This window comes from Hipposideros armiger, unplaced genomic scaffold, assembly GCF_001890085.2.
Source record: "Hipposideros armiger isolate ML-2016 unplaced genomic scaffold, ASM189008v1 scaffold_568, whole genome shotgun sequence".
Taxonomy (NCBI): Eukaryota; Metazoa; Chordata; class Mammalia; order Chiroptera; family Hipposideridae; genus Hipposideros; species Hipposideros armiger.
Genome location: NW_017731918.1, coordinates 1169746 through 1187419, shown reverse-complemented (window position 1 = coordinate 1187419; position 17674 = coordinate 1169746). Strand labels below are relative to the sequence as shown.

Genomic DNA, 17674 nt, shown 5'->3' with positions numbered 1-17674 from the left:
TGTCTGTTCCCCTTCCCCTAATTCCCCAGTACTGTTCCCATCCCCCCAATTACCCAATAAAAATCTAAAAAAAAAAAAACAAAAAAAAACAGCAATGCCTTTTTGCTTAGCCTCCTATTTCAGCATCAGTATCATATTTCAGCATCAATATCATTATTGTATGTGCCTGTTAAATTTCTCTTTCCTACTTGACTATAATTTCCTGAGGACAGAGATTGTGCATTGTTTTTTGATTTTTGTTTTTATTTTTAAAGTTCCTAGTACAGTGTCTAAAGCTTTGTAGGGGCTCAATCAATTTTGTGAAATGAACAAGTGAATGAATGATGCCTTATTAGATACTGTACAAAGCTAGCATTCAGAGGAGCTTAAAATCAATGGCATGTGGAACAGTGTCATCTAAAACTGAATTATTAAGAGAGAAAACCTGGTAAAGATCTTTCTCTGTGTGTGTGTGTGTGTGTGTGTGTGTGTGTGCGCGCGCGCGCATTCTGGAATCTTAACAATCCGGCTATCAATTCCCAGTTCATAAGATAATAAAAATAAAATAATAAAATAAAATACTATATTCAGAGAGTTAGGGGCTGGTTTAGCCTACTGGCCTTTTACAGGTGCAATTTCTTTTTACAGTAAAGAGAAGAACATGGAGCCTTTCCTGAATAACCTGATTCCAACAGAGTTAAATAAAGTTGTTCGTTTTCCCAGGTTTTGACATACTTCTGTCTTTCTAGACTGTGAAGTAAATCTTTATTTCCCAAAAGCCCCAGTGCCAATTTTAATGATCCCGTCCACGTGATGTACATTTTTTTTTGTTTCATTTCTATTAGTGAATGACAAGTGAAGGATATTCATTTTAACTTGAAAATGTCAGGTATGCACTTTAAGAGATATATTTTAGCAGCTTTTAATGAGATGGTGTTTCTTTTTGAAAGACACACTCATCTCTGATGCGGGGCTGTGCAGGTGACAACTGATATTTAATAAGCGATGGTTCTTGTATTAGTCGCAGTTCTCTAAAGAAAATGTCTCAGATTGCTTTTGAAAAACTCTTAGCGTCACTAGCCCAAAGGCAAGATGTGACCTTTTTATTACATAATGAGAACCATTTATTATCTTACAATGTATCTTAAAGTCACAGACAAAATGCCACTTTGATAATTGCTTTCAATTAGCTTTGAGCATAGCATATATTCACAAAATGTCTTCTCTAATTTAGACTTGAATTAGAGAAAATTGCAGACATAATCTACTTTAAGCTTGTCTCATTTAAGGTGATTCGTGGTTTTATATCAAAGAAATCAAAACGAGTAGCTTTAGAACAGTCTCTCAAAGTGTTTTAAGCAGGCTTTTCAATATTTGATTCTATTCTATTACCAATTAATTAACAAATTAGAAATCTAGTTCATCATTCCTGACCTTTTATGCACGTTAACTTGTGACTTTCAATCCTAATGGTTGTTTTGAAATTAAGCCTTTGCAGTTCATGTTGAAAGAGAGAAACAATCTGATTAGCAAGATAAATAAGGCTTGCCTTAATACCAAGTGCATCTTCATGTTTGGCTATCACTGGTATTCTGAATACTATAACGATGAATCCTTTCCTGCCTTAAATAAATGATACATAACTAATGGTCGATGTATTACACAAGATAATCATGTAACCTAAACAAGGAGTTTGGGAGTATTACTACAAGTGAGGTTAGAGGTAAGATGATGATTAAAATGTGATGTCAGTTAATTTTTATGTTTCGTTTATATTCTGAGCATTTGGGATATTGTTCAAATGCATACCTTTATCGCTCTTAAAAATATTTTTGAAATAATAGACAGTATGCAACTACATTTTATACTTGTGGCGTTTCTTATGGAATATTAATTAACCTAGCAGAGATTCTCAGAAATTGGTATTATACCTGGAGATTACTCTCATTCTCTTTTTTTTTCCTAGATAAAAATTACACACAAGAACCAAGCCCCAATGCTGATGGGCCCTCCTCCAAAAACTGGGTTGTTCTGCTCCCTCGTCAAAAGAACAAGAAACCGAAGCAAGGAATAATCCTGTATCATTTCATTCTTAGAGATCTAATTAGCATAATTGGGCCATGGAACACTTATGCTGGAAATCTTTGAATCATTTCAAGTCTCCTGCTCATGCAAAATTATGGAATTGGTTTAACAGTTTTTGTTACTGAGTTAATGTAAAATTCATCTATTAGCAAATTTATTGTCTCAGTTTTTATAGGCATCTTTGCATGAAGAAAGCAGAAGTTTACATGAAGTGATACTGCATATTTTTGTTGCATGCATTCCCATAGATTTTTATGTCTCCCACCCATTCCTCTCCCAATTTCCATTTCTCACTTGTGAAAAAAAAACCTATGAAACATAAAAAAAGGAAATATCATGGGAAATGTGATTCTCAGTGTGATGCCATTATCGATAAGCACTAATCAGTAATGCTGCAATGATCATAATCGCAGATTGCTATGCTTTTCCCTTAGAATCAGTGTATCAATAGTCTTTGACTTATGACTTGCGGAGAAGCTTTTAATTGAAAGAATTTATTAGATAGTTGTATATGATACCTTACTGTATCTAAATAGTTTTTATTGGACACCTTAGTGCTTCTGAGTGGAATTTAAATATCAGGTATAAAATTTTCTTGTGCTGAAAAATAGAAAGTGGTTTTTGTTTTGTTTAGTTTTGTTTTAATTTCAGAAATAAGTGAAAACATGTTACTTGGCAGTAAAGTGTGGTCATATGACAAGCCTTATTCCTTTCTGCACGTGAATCTAGAAAAATATTCATAACCACACCAGTAACCAAATAGATGTTTTAAACTATGTGCCTAATAAACTGTGTTTCCCACCAAAGATTCAGAAAAAAAGACACCTGAGAGAAATGTTTTAATGCATAGTTAATTGTGGAGAAAATGTATGGCTCTTCTGATTAATTTTGTGATTACTAAAACTCTGGATAGAGTGAATTACCCATTAATTATAATTAAAAGTCTCACTTTTCATAGACAATAGGCCATACACATTTAAAGTTCAATATTACTAACCTAACAGAGGTTGTATATAAAAAGCTGATTTCTTGCTTTTTTGGGTCATTTTTAAAATAAGTATCTGTAATTTTTAATGGACCAGTTAAGTACACTTGAGAAAGTAAATGACTGTATCTGTTCCTTTCCAATATGAATTGATACCTGTAATAATATTGAGCTCATTGAAAGCAAAGCATGCATGTAATTAGTCCCATCACCTACTCCACTCCCATGTCTATGACATTTCAAATATTTATTTGGATATAATTCCCTAGATCATTGTGTAAGGTGCTCATGGCATGGTTGGACTCTGTTTAAAGAAATTACGGAATAGTACTTTTCTTAGTGTTTCACTTAACTTATGACATAAAATGAAATGCTATTTTGAGCAGTTTTGGTATTGTTCGTTCATATTGACCTGCATCTCATCATTGCATGTTTTATGTTTTCAAACATGCCATAAGGAAAACAAGTGCTTGAAATGCATGATTTATTAGTTTCTCTCTCCACGCTGCATTAAAGTACTAATGATTTATCAGTTCTTTTTTTTATTGATTCATTCATCTTTGAATAACAAATAGCATTTAGTGATTCTGTTGAACACAATCCTGTGCATGGATTTATGGGTTTCAAGTGAAATTGCTGTAATTTTTGTTCTTTGGTTTGAAAACTCAACTGAATGCTGTTACATCAAATAGCTACTCTCAAGCAATGTGCTATAATGGAAGATTATGTGTAAAGCTTATTCCTTTAGTGTTCCAGGAATATTGGATGGTAAAAATTAATCAACAATAAGCTTAATTGCTTTGAAAATAAAAGCTTTTGAATAAAACTAAGACGTAATTTAACATTCCCAGGAAAATTATTATTACAACTGCAAATGTACCACAGCATTCACTTGCCTGAGTATAATTTTTAAAAAATGGTATTTGGCAGAACTGTAATCTAGACCAAAAGAAATCTCAAAACAATAACAAATGCATTACTGATAGAAAGTTACATAACACACTTTTATTTTGTGTATCTGTGGTTATAGGTAATATTATCCTCACATAAACTGACAAAATTTTATACAATGGGCAGGCAGGCATTGTGTCAAAAACATATTCTGAATTCCACAAATTATTTTATGTTCGGTACAACATACAGTTAGTTCTTGGCTACCTTTTAGAGTATATAGTCTGAAGGCAGCAACAGTTTGTGAATCATTCTTAACAATCTGTGCAGTGGAAAGCTGTTGAATAGACGGTGGGATGAAACAAATTAAACAACCTGCCTATAAGACTTCAATAATTGAAATAATGGGATGCAGCTTTACTTCAATGTAGCTTTGTAACTATAATTATATAAGTAGTTACGTTTTCAGTCCATTGGAGTTATTGATGCCAATAATAAATGTTCAAATATGGATCAAATTTTAGTTTTCCCATCTCATTTCCTGAAGATACTGATGGACTTGCCCTTCAGGTACACTTCTCCTGGGGTTTGAAAAATCGTCTATAAAAACTGATGGTTTTGAAATCAGAGAAGATATTCTTCCCATTTTTATGACAGCTTCAAATAAAGATTATTTATTTTAAGAAAATTTCTAAACTGAAAGAAAGTTCTATGGCATATTGCAGTATTGAATAAAAATGTTATCATTACAAGACAGAATTTTTTTCTTATATGTATGTGGGTGACTTTGAGTTATTGAGTCAACCTCTTTTAGATGTAGTGGCCTCAAGTTTTAAGTGGATGAAGCTCGTAAGTAAAACTTAACACTGAGTTTACAGGGGTCAGAGGAAAAGGAAAAAGAAGATACACACTGTGCTAAATATTGTTATACACTTAGTTGACGAATGAACACAGAAAGAGATTCCAGAATAAACCTGGATATCCATGCTTCTAATAGGAATGGAGGTATCTATGTAGAACCACAAATTTTAAAGGATATATTTTTCCACTTACATGTATATACCAGGTGTATTTGATTCAAAAAGTGCATGGAAGAAGAAGAGGAAAAAATAACATTTTAAAACAGGTTTTATTTTTAAATAGGTTATGTGATTATAGCCAGAATAAAATAAAAGGCTCCGATGTTTAGTGTAGTCTACTATAGGCAGAAATTTAAATCCAATGAGAATTAATGAATCATGTATATGTTTCTGCATTTTGTTCTTTTTTTTTTTTAGGGGGATGGGAAGCAATTGCAATTTTCAAAGAAGAATCTGTTTGAATCTCAGATTGTATTCTACTTGAATGAGACAAAACTTTTAAATGGCTCCATTCATTTTTCTGTCAAAGTTAATTTACTATTTATTAGTTATGGACTGGAAAATGTATTTTTCATGGGTCATATCACCCCAAATAATTATTCAAATATAGTACATAGATCTTAAATTAAATGATTAAGCCCTTGTAATATATGTTGAGGATGTAAAATTTAATTAAATAAAACAAACAGAAACCTGCAAAAGAGCTTTTATTTTGTGAAAGGAAAAATTACTCCCAATTAAATTGCATTCTATGTTTAAATAAAGTTTGGATAAAATCACATTGGAAGGATTCTATACATCCTTATTGTGTTTAAAACCATGGAGTTCATTTAATTACAGTATCATATTTTCTCAGAAAGTGTTATATACAGTATTCTGTGTGTTTTTTGAAATAAAAATCTTAATAACTCAGATAAGTGTCATTTTTACTGCCATTTTGCCCAGATTTTGTTCATAAATGAACTCTTCAAGCAGTTGACAGTCAATCTACTATGGTGAAATTCACTAGAAGTACCAGGCCAGCAACTCTGGCTTTTGTTGGGGAGGAAGGATTCTGAATATTGGGGACTGAATTCTGTGTTTTTAGGAAGCAGGCCATTCTACTTTGTGGTGCTTTGGCCTCACGCTGCTGTGAACATCATTCCAGCAATTACAGAGATTCCAGGAGCACCAGTAAACCAGATAAAATAGTGGGGATTAAAAAGCTAAAGGCAGTGGTTCTGCAAAAACGTTTGTTGAATTTTCTGGATGAAACCGATTCCTAATTTTATTTTGTGTAACAGACTTCAAGAAATATCTCATGGACACTGACTAGGTGGTACAAGATATTTTACAAAGGGGCTGCAGCAATTACAGAATTGTTTTAAATGGCATATCTCTTCTCTAAATGTTTTTCTCCTGGGACAGCTGAGTGGCGCGTCGGTTAAGAGCTGGCTTGGAATGCCAGAGGGCCCGGTTTGGATCCCACATATGAGGACCAGTGACACTGCCCTCCACAGCTAAGATGCTGAACAACAGCTCAACCTGGAGCTGGGCTGCTGTGAGTTGTCAGGGACAGCGTAGGCTGCAGCCCCTGTGGCTGTGGCAGTGGGTTGCCATGGGCTACCGTGTGTAGCCAGCAGCCAGCGTGAGTGGACGTCCAGAAGCCAGCGACTGATCTGCCTCGCCCAGGAAGAGCGTTATGATGGTGCCAACTTGGGCCAGTGAAGCAACGTCCTCCACAACTAGACTGAAGAACAAAAGGACAGCAACTTGTCTGTTTCCCTTCCCCCAATTCCCCAATAAAAATCTTTTAAAAATAAATAAATAAAATAAAAAATAAATAAATCTCTTCTATTGGAAGAATTAAGTAAATGAATGACCATATTACATGATGGAGTAAGGTTAGAACCAAAGTAAGCAAAATGTGATAAATATTCAAGTGAGGAAAGACAATTTGGTTGGAGAAATTAATAAATACCTCTAGAGAATATAAATCTGCCTTTTCAGGGTAACTGGAATTTTACATGGGGAGAGAAGTAGAAAGAAGGAACTCCTGAATAAGAGAAGGTGAGTGAGGACGTGGGGATGGAAATCAAGTCCTGGATGCTTCATCGCCTTATTGCACCAAAAGGTTAGGGGATTTATAAACTAAGCATTTGGATGGTAGTTCTACTTAAAATTATTAGGAAAAGAAGGAGCAAGAGAAGAGGAAGGAAGAGAGGCAGGGGGAAAAGTAAAGAACGGATGTAATGAGAAAGTAAGAGAGAATAAAGGCATATCTCAAAATTAGGATTAAGTGGCTGTAAGAATTAATTTTGCATTCTGCAAAAGAAAAAAAAAACAAAAACAATACTCAGGTATTCTGACATATAAAGCCTCAAAGCAGTATCTGGCCATCGTACTATTTCAGGGAGTTTTGATTACCAAAATATTTTAATAATATAGGTAACTTTAGACACTCTAATAGAGAATGCTAACTGTAAAATGTGTTGATGCTCAATGTACAAATAATAAAAATTAAATATTAAAATACATACAAAATAACACAAGTTTAGAATTCGTAATAGAACAATTACTAGAATAATAGAAAAATTCCTAATGGAAACATAGAATAGTCTAACATCTTATAAATGGAGTCAGAGTCACTAACAGGTACAAAAGGCTCACTCCCTTAGATCTTCCAACCAAACATTCATTCTTTGAATTCAGTTGATATAAAAAAAAAACCACTGGTGATCAAAATTGTGTTCATATTAATACTCATGGTTTTAAGCACTTTATGGCATATTGTTGAAAAAATATTGAAAAGTAGAAAACCTATTTGTGCTAAAAGGAGACTACTCAGGGTGTATGTCTACATTTTGTTTTCCTACTGTAGCCCCATTGTTAGAATCTTGTATGTTGAAGTGGTACCCAGCAGTCAGAAAGAATGCTTCTATGTCCTTTTTGCATTTCAAATATTTGAAAGTGGTAGAAAATTGAACACTACACAGCCCCACAAAATGTTCTTTCAATATTGTGTTAAATATTGAAGACCGTCCATTGTTAAGCTCCCAATGCATTTCCAACTTTACAGTGGAGGGTAATATGTTGAAGCATGAGAGCTCCAAGACCAGACCTCAGTACAACTCAGATTTGCCAACTACTTGCTATGAAACCTGAGCCAAATTACTCAACGTCTCTGAGCCTAAGTTTTCTCAACTGAAGAAAAGCAGAATATGTATTAAAAATTAAATTAATATATTAAAGAATTCAGAGCAGTGTCTGGCCATTACACATTAACAAACGACAAGGAAATTCCATGGTGCAGCAGACCTTATTATGTTCTGCAAAAGATGGTTGACAAATGGCTGCTTCATCTATTAGAAAAATAGTCAACTTTGGGTTTAAAATAACTTGTCAGTGTATGTCCAGTGTATTGATATAGTATTACCCTTCTCCCAATGTAATTCTCCCACAAACTTATCTGGATATTTGCACATGTGCCAGAATAACACGCAAACTGTAAATTCAAGCAAATGTCATTAGACCACCAAGAGAAGCCTACAGTTGGACAACGCCATATCATTTTTAGGACCAAAGGAGTATAATATGAGATACATCACCAGAATCGTTGGCCACTGTCTGAAGACATAGGTACTTCACATGGAATTCCATTAACTTCTTAATTATATTCTTCTCTGTGTTCCTCCTCCCACCACACCTACCACACCTCAAACTCAAATCAACTTGATCCAAATTGAATTGCCAACTCAAACGCTGCACTGAATGCACATCTTACCTCTTGCATCCCCTCTGACCTATCTCTCTTCAGAGAACCTCAGGACCTATAACAGTTGGTGGGTGCCCACGGCTGTCAGATCTTAAAGCCTCTCATAAGAAGCACTACTTTTGACAGTCCCCCTGCTGCAGTCAACCAGCCACAGGGACTCCAGAGAACTCTCCTCATTTCTACTATACCATCCAGGTCTGGCAGGCCCTAGGGGAGAACTGTGAGTAGAGCTAGTATCTACCAGCCTTTTACACCTCCATGTCCCTCATGCACTGATCCCTACCCTTCTTGCTTCCGGCCAGACTCCAGTGGAGGGAGCTGTAGACCTCACTCTGCCAGCCGAGACTTGCCTCCGAGTCATCCTCTCAAGGACCATGGCCGAAACTGCAGAATCTATGGACTTCATGGATCTTTATCTGAGAAAGAAGGAGGAGCTGGAAAAGCCGGAGTGTAGACAATAACGGGAAGCATTTCATAGCTTGTTGCCTGTGGTGTAAGCGCAGGTCTTGTAAACATAGGCAAAAAGCGATGGAAAGGAAGCCGCAGGGGTAGAGAAGGCCCATGGAGCGCAGTGGAATGAGGGGGATCCTGTATATCCTATTTTTTACTCTCCCTGGGAATTACCATCCCACCTAAGTGGATGAGTTTGTTAAAACCCAGCAAAACCTTACCCATCACTCATTAACAATGCTAGTTTTATTAATAAAAGTAGGAATCAATGCTTACATAGTGCTTACTGTGTTTCATGCACAATTCTACACATAAATGAACTCACTTGAGCTCTAGAGTTGTAAACACCATTCCCAATTCACTCATTACAAAATTGAGGCACAGAGGTGTTCTTTAAAATGTAATGCTATCGTTGGGCCAGGGCATATTCAGTGTGACTGGAAGTAGTGGACAGTTAATTTTTTTTCTTCTCTAAGGAATACTGGTAAGATGGAAGGCAGAATAATAGCCCTCAAAAGCTGTCTACATTAATTCTTTGGCACCTGTAAATATGTCACATGGCAACAGGGAATTAAGATTGCAGATAGACTTAATGATGCTAATCAGCTGAAGTTTTTTTTCTTTTTAAAATATTGGTTTTTATTATTAAATACCAAGAATATAAAAAAAAATGTGTGACTGACCATCACTCAGCTTTAATAAACCCAAACCTTTATCACATTTGATACTTTTTAATGAAGTAACACATAGCAGACACAATGGAAGCCTCCCCCTGTGCACACATCGATCCCGTTTTCTTCCTACCTCTCCAGAGGGAAATAAAGCCAGATTTTGTTGTTTATCATTCTCATACATGCTCTTACACTTTTAATATATATCTATACATCTGTCTTTATTTTGCATGTGATAAAACTACCAAATTTTATCACATAGCACATATCATTTGGCCATTTTAACTTATCATTGTTTTTGAGATGTAGTCAAGTTAATACACATACTTTGTATTAATTCATTTTAATAGACAAATACTGCAAATATATCACACTTCATTTGTTTTCTAATGGACATCGCTTCCTGGTTTTCACAATTAAAACCAATACTGCAGTGAACTTTCTGCACGTCTTCTTGAGTACGCGTGCCAAGAATTCCTGTACAATGTGATACCAAGAGACTGGATTAGCATATACGCATTTTCAGGTAAACTAGTTGTTGCCAAACCACTCTCCAAATTATAACTTAAATTTTACTACCACCAGCAAAGAGAGCCCTGAGATGAAGTCAGCTGACTTTAAAGTAGAGTAACCTGGATTATCAGGTGGGCCCAATATAATCTCAAGGGTACTTTAAAAGGGGAGAGGGAGGCAAATGAGGAAGTGAACGTCAGCAAGAGGTGTGAAAATGTTACACTGCTGCCGTTGAAGATGGTGGACAGGAGACCACACGCCACCGAATGCAAGGGCCTCTAGATACTGCAAAAGGTAAGGAAACAGATTTTCTCTAGAGCTTCTAGAAGGAATACAACATATTAGCCCAGGGAGACCCATTGTGAACTTACAACCTGAGGCACTATGAGATAAATTTACATTGTTTTAAGCCACTAAATGAGCAGTAATTTGTTACAGCAGCAACAAGGAACTACTATAGGGAGGTGGGAAAATAGAATATCCCCTTTCAGAGCTGTGGCTACACATCAATGCCTTTTAAAATAGAGTAAAAGTTCTCTCACTTCAACCTTAATGTATTGCAATTGCTTAATCCTCGTTAAAACGCATATGGATTGCTGGACTCCAGTGTACATGTTCTCACCTTGGACCCTAATGTAGAAAAATTGATGGGGGGTGGAGGCAGGGAGAAAGGGGGAGACAGGAGTTATTTCCTAGTTCATTTGTTTTTTATTGATATCACTTTAAGAAGGAAGAAATGAAAAAAATATGTTAGCATCTTGTGATAAGACCTATTTCACTGCAGACAATGATCACAGTAATTTTTTCTAGGGTGATATATTTAATCCTTGCCTTAGTAATTTGGATGTTTGAAATATAACAATGCTTGTTTTCCCTTCTCGAGACACTTAAAACACTCCACGTTTGTCTGTAGGGATAAAAAAATAATAATAAAAGGTGACTGTACATGAGAGGTTGAGAGTACTCCTTTTAAGTTCAATTAGTTATGTTATGTCTGCCCCACATTTTCCTGCACATTCATTTCGCAAGTTCAGCTTGAACGGGAGCAATAGCTGAATCGAGCCGGCTAATGAAGACACCCCTACCTGCTGGGTCAGAGCCCTGCTTTTCCATTTGCGTTGCTATCCCAGTTTGAAGCTCTTGAAGAGGAGTGTGCTTGGCAAATGCTAATGAATTTAAACTGGTTTATGTTTAAATTACTAGGTGTTTAGAAAGGAAAATAAAAGTACTTTGCAGGTATTTTACCTTGTAAAAGACCTTCTGGACCTCTTATCTTGTGCCCAGATCCGAATTTCCTGAGTCAAAGGAAGGTTGCCAGCCAGACAAAAACTTAACGTGTCTTTAACTCGAGTCCTTTTTGTATTCCAGAGCTTTCACTATTGAAACTGAGTTTTGCGTCTCTACCAGAGACTCTTTTGTCTTCTGCACACATGGGAGAAATTAATCAGTTCAGTGGTCTGCTTGGTACAATTTAGTGACAAAGTTTCTCTCCTTGACTAACTCTACTCAGGCTCCTCTGAACTCTTTTTCAACTAGGCCTCAATGTTTGGACTTCCATGTGTATCTCTGCATTGTTGGATTTTTGCAAGAATCCTTCTAAGTCAGTTTAGCCAGAATCCCCCATCCTCCATATCTGATGACTCGTTATCTAATCAGGCTCTCCCACCATCTCCCAGATGGTGTCTGATCACCAGGGCGTACCTTCAGAAAGACCCCTCCTTTGCCCTTGATATTTCCTTTCAGTAATTTTGCATCCACTGACCCCTACCCTGCTCCTTAGCTATAAATTTCCAGTGCTCCATTCTATATTTGAAGGTGAGCTGTTCAAATCTCTCTCCCCCACTGCAAAATACCATTGCAGGGCTCCCTATAATCTATCACAATAGTCCCTCCTTAAATAAAGTCTTCCTTATGGTGCCATTGATTTTTTTTTTTCTTTAACATTAGTTTTCGGTGTTAAGTTTTGTTTTGTTTTGTTTTGTTTTGTTTTGTTTTGTTTTAAACATGGATAATACAAGGAGAGAAGCCCACTGGGTAGGCCTGATAAGTGGGCATTGGATAATGGTGAGAACTGTGTTCAGTTAGCAAACTCACACTGGTTATAAACTGGTTTATAAGGGTCTGTGATCACTCGGCAAACAAATTGTTGCTAAATGAGAAAGTTGCCCTGACATTGCCATTTCTTCCCTTTTTCAAGAGAAGTGGCAAACTGAGATTTTTATATGAAGTCTATTAATTTTAAAATGCTATGTCTAACAAACAAGCAAAAACACTTCTGTATATTTCATTCATCCCATGAGCTCTAAATTCTCCCCATCTTTCTTTTAAGGACTTGTTTCCTATGTGAAATATCAGTTCTGTAGCCAGAAGGAGAACTGTTTGTCTATCGGATAATGATAAGACTCAATACTCCTTACCTTAAATTTCTCTGCTGAGAACTCTGAATTATAGTTAATATGAAGTGTTTCAACTGAGATAAAATGTACCAAAATGCTGATGAGACAAAAATGTTGCTTATCTCTTATGGATACCTTTACAAAATTTAGTATATGTTATTTGAATGTCTACAAGCCCAGGAAACATCCATGAATAAAACAAGTCCATTTCCCTCTCATGGGTTATATTCTAGCTGATATAATAATTACACCATCTCTGTAAGCCATTTAAAATGGCAATATGTAAAAGTTACAATTAAAAACTTCTGTGAGTCTATTTTATACTTGGAAAGCTTACAGGAAAGTCTTTTTATAGCAGAAGTAATCACTTTCCTATTATAGTATTAGGTTTGGGATTTTTGTTTTCATTCTTTGTTCTTTACTTATTCAATTTTCCTCATCAAATTTCATTGACTCTTACTTTTACTTAGGACTTTTACTACTGCATCCTAAAAGAAAAGGAATAAAAAGTCAATGTGGTAGGTGAATTATTTACATTATGTAATGATGCTATTCTTTATTATTGGCGCTGGTAGTAATCTCATGGTTACACAGCTAAATACTAGGAATTGAGTATTTCACTACTCACTGCATGTGTGTCTCTTGAGGTTGGGTTGGTAAAACTCTGAGTGTCTTCTTGGATCCCCACATTTACCTTAGATTTGGAAAAAAATAAATAAATTTCATGCAAAAGCCAACACAAATCCACATATATGTTTAAAATGGAACAAATATTAAAGTGCAACTTCAGGTCTGCAATAGGTTAACTTACAGTATTCCCCCAAGCTCCCTGGTTTATGCAGCCAGAAGGTTGGGAGATGCTTTAGGAAAAGCACTGCCCTACACTCAAATAAATCTTCACCAACAGCCTGGGTCTGATTTCTAAGCTGCACACCTGTGTCTAACTGCCTACTGGTATCTCTGCTTGGATGTTCCACAGGCATCAGACTTAACTTTCCTAAAACTTGACTCATCCACATTCTCACATGACAAACTGTATCCCTGTCTGTCATTGGCTTTTCATGTAGTAGAAGCATGACCCGCTCTTTCATAGCTAATCAGTCACCAAGACTTTTCTAGTCAATGTATTTCACATCTTTTCGTTTATCTACTTCTACCCCATTGCTATTGTCTAATTTTTGGTTATTATCTCTCATTTATATGTTTTAAACAGTACTCTCATTTAAACAGTACTAACCTAACTGATATATCTGATTTCAATTTGTTCTGTTTTCAATTGATTCTATCACAAGATGTAAGAATTTTTTCTAAAACACAAATATATTACTAATACACTACTAATACACACTGGGAAATGCCTGTATACTGAATAAGGTGAATGATTACTTTTTCATATAATTGGTAATAGCTTCAAACTTTTTATGATAAGTTCCTTACTCTCCTGCATTAAAATGAGCTATTTTGAGTGAGGGAAGAAAAGACAAGGACAATAGAAATACATAAACAATATCTTATCAAAACCAATGTCCAATTAGATGTGTGGTAGTGATGCTTGGACTTTAACCACATCAGTAGATAAAGATATTGAATAATAGTCACCTAGAAGGCTTCCAGAACAACTCAGAGCTCTCCAAGGAATCCCAAGGCCTATGCTCTCATATTTCCTTAACTCTCTAATATACTTGCAACCTTAGTAAAGATGGCTTATAATATCTCATTATTTAATAGAGAACTTGTTCATCGAAAGCTTGTTTCACTGCCTCCAGCCATTAAAACAAAGTGTGACTTTTAATGGATTGGTGTAAAAATGATGGATAAAATTGGAGTTAAAGCACTTAGTATCTATAAAGATTTGTAGTTGGCTAAATAATATTTTCAAAATATTTATACATGTTTTTAGCTTTTTCAGTGCTCTCTGCTGTGAGCTCTATTTTCACATCTGTGAAGAATTAGTTGGATTTTGGCTTGTAATAGTTTAGATTACCTTAACATATGTACTTCTAAATATCTGGCATTTCTTTTAAAGTTGTTATATTGTAGATATGTTTGTTTTTTTCTTGTTCTCAATAGGTGTATTCTACCTTTTAGACACGTTTTGGAGAAAGACACAATTTTTGTCTACTTTTTTTATTCACACACATACACATGCCATAACACACACAATTTGGCAAAATAAACTTAATTTAAGAAGAGTCATATATAGCCTATATTAATTTCAAGGCATTAAATTTGTATTATGGAAAGGAATTTAAAATATTTTTGGAAAATACTTATTCAGTTGTTTATACACACATATATATATATATATATATATATATATATATATATATATATATACATACATACATATATTGTTGTTGTTTTTTTTAATTTTCATATAAGAAAACACATAGACAAAATAGATGTTCCCTTTCAGTCACGTAGCTGAAAAACCAGTGGTAACCCTCAGGTAAAAATGTTGTGCTGCTTAATAAATGCATACATTAAGGTTTCTAAATGATCCTTTGATTTCAAATAACTTTTATATTTTCTCCCAAACACATACTATTAACACTGAAGAACAATGACATTTGTATATTCAAGGAAAAACTCTTAAGTCTTTGATCTTATATTGATTTTATTTATTCTCCTAATTTATAACTGCTCCTAACCCAAAACGCCCTGTCAATGTTAGAGAAGAGACAGTGGCATTTGAACATAGAAAACAATAGCAATCAACATTCCTTCCTAGAACTCAATCTTTCATTGGTTTCTAGGCCATGTGTTTTCTTGAAAAGCTTAATAACCCCTGATTTTGTAACTATTTTTAAATTACTGGAATTCCCCTTTCAATTTTAGAGCTATTTTAAATTTGACTTTTTCAAATTAAAAAAATACATATATATATACATATCATCTCATTTTAATTTTTAAATTATGCATTCCTTTTCTGTGTTTGGAGACATGTATTTCAAATATCTAAATGTGATACTTATTCTCTGGTATCTTTATCTGGATAAAAGTATAATTTATTTTCTCACATTTTTAATGTCTCTAAATTAGTCCTAGTAACACTTTGTACATTTTAGAATAAAAATATTTAGAACTATAAGAACCCCTCATTTAAAAAAATATATATATATAATATAAAATATTATATAAAATATTATATAAAATATATAAAATAAATATTAAAAATATATATATATATATATATTTAATTGCACCTGCTTAGCTTCAGTTCTTTGGCCACATTCTCACAGTTAACTAGAAATAGAAACCCACATACTCCAGAACTTCTTCTGCTCCATAAACGGTAGTTCAAATTGGCAAAAAAAAAAAAAATCACCTGAGACTTTTAAAATAAAAGAAATATAATCAAATCTGAATTATCCAATAAAATAAAAGCATATGTATAATAGAATGGTTGTTTCCAAAATATTTGGTTTCAGAAAACATTGTTTAATTTTAGAGGCAATTTGCATAATTATGTTTTATTAGGCAAATATTAAAACTACTTTGCTTCTCCTGAATAAACAATGCCTGATGATAATAAGGACAATTGAGAGGTGGGGTTGACAGGAATTGGCAAGGTTTTTCAGAATTTTAATACATATCTTGGATAAAATGCAAAACCCCAAATTGTGCACGTAATTGAAAGTGATAATTGAAATAACTAAAAGTAACAATAATAACAACCAAATCATGCACATACTCATGTTAATTATTGAGATATTCTTTGCTATTTTAAAAGTTTAGGCTCCTAGGCTCTTTGGATACTTTTTTTTTTTTTTTTGGTTTAGAAAGCTTGGTTAAGAAACACTACAGCCAGTTATAGTGTTATCTAGCCACAGTGGTCTGAAAAAGTAAGACTAAAGTTGTAATATTTGATTCTAGATATAGAAAAGCATACTTTTCTTCTTTTAACAAGAAAAACACTTTATTTAAAAACTGATTTGAAGCAATTTTTACCAATAATAGAGAGTGTCTTAGTTCAACACTTTCAAGAGTAAATACCTCATATACCAGGGGTGCCAAAAAAATGTATACAAGTGGACACTTTGGTCAGCGTTGCTCAAGCAGTAGTTCGCCATCTTCAGCAGTGTCTGGACGCTGATGGGAACCACTCTGAGCACCTCTTGTAATTGTAGAAGTCACATGTGACTTGATTCATCTTTTGTTATCGGTATATATTGAGTAGTACAATTTTAATACAGTTTTCCTTTCTTAAAATGTGTATACACTTTTTTTTTGCTACCCTCTGTATATTTTAAATACACTCACTCACACTCACTATTAGCTTTTCTCTACCAGCTTAACCCAGATCTTAAATTACGGTCAAAAGCCATCTATCTACAAGGTTTGCCTTCAACCTTTGGTTTTGCATGGAAATGACAGGAAAAAATGTCTTCCTGTTACACCATTGCCTGTGCTTTGTATGGTCACTCCCCTCCTACTCTATTTCCCTGCTGCTGATGTCATCTGGACCATTGCTAGTGGACCATTACAGTGAATTCACAGAGTTTTATTCTGGCAGATAGAGCACAAGATGGGTATGTGTTTAATCTTTGACCTTCTCCATCAACTCAGGATTTAAATATAGTCACATATTTATTTTTACAATTGATTGCTCGTGATGGCACATTTCCTGTTAGCACAGAAACCCATTGATAATCGTCCTCTGATGCAGGTATCACTCCCAGGACCCTGAGGTATGAGGAGAAGGGCCATGATAGGGGAAGTCACAGTGCGGGGCCAAAATTAATTTTGACACCTACCGTTGTGCCGTTGTCTTTTACAGCCATGAGGCGACATCACTGAAAGTCGTCGACAAGCTGGTGGGGATGCCTCAGCTGGCATGGGTCCTTGAGAATGCTAAAGGAGTGACCACCCCCCAAGCTTAGCTTCTGAAGTTACATTTCTCTTTCTTCACTTACGATGTTTGACATTTTCCGCCAAAATATAACACCATGCTGTGTTTGCTCTGTGGGGAGGGCAAAAGTTGTGCTCAAAGCAACTCTCCTTCATTGGAGCTTATCTTAAATCTAAACACCAGTTTAGACTCTACCTTTTCTTAAAAATATTCTTATTTTAGGAGTCAGGTTTCCTCT

At 34.8% G+C, this 17674-nt stretch overlaps 1 long non-coding RNA gene across 1 annotated transcript in view; it reads left to right on the top strand.

The window, feature by feature from the left end:
- Positions 1-6262, top strand: part of LOC109371389 (uncharacterized) — a 38775-nt gene extending 32513 nt beyond the window's left edge. Inside the window, exon 3 of the long non-coding RNA XR_002121866.1 lies at positions 1946-6262. This is a non-coding gene — a long non-coding RNA (uncharacterized LOC109371389). The remainder of the gene's footprint in view (positions 1-1945) is intronic.
- The last annotated feature ends 11412 nt before the right edge of the window (positions 6263-17674 follow it).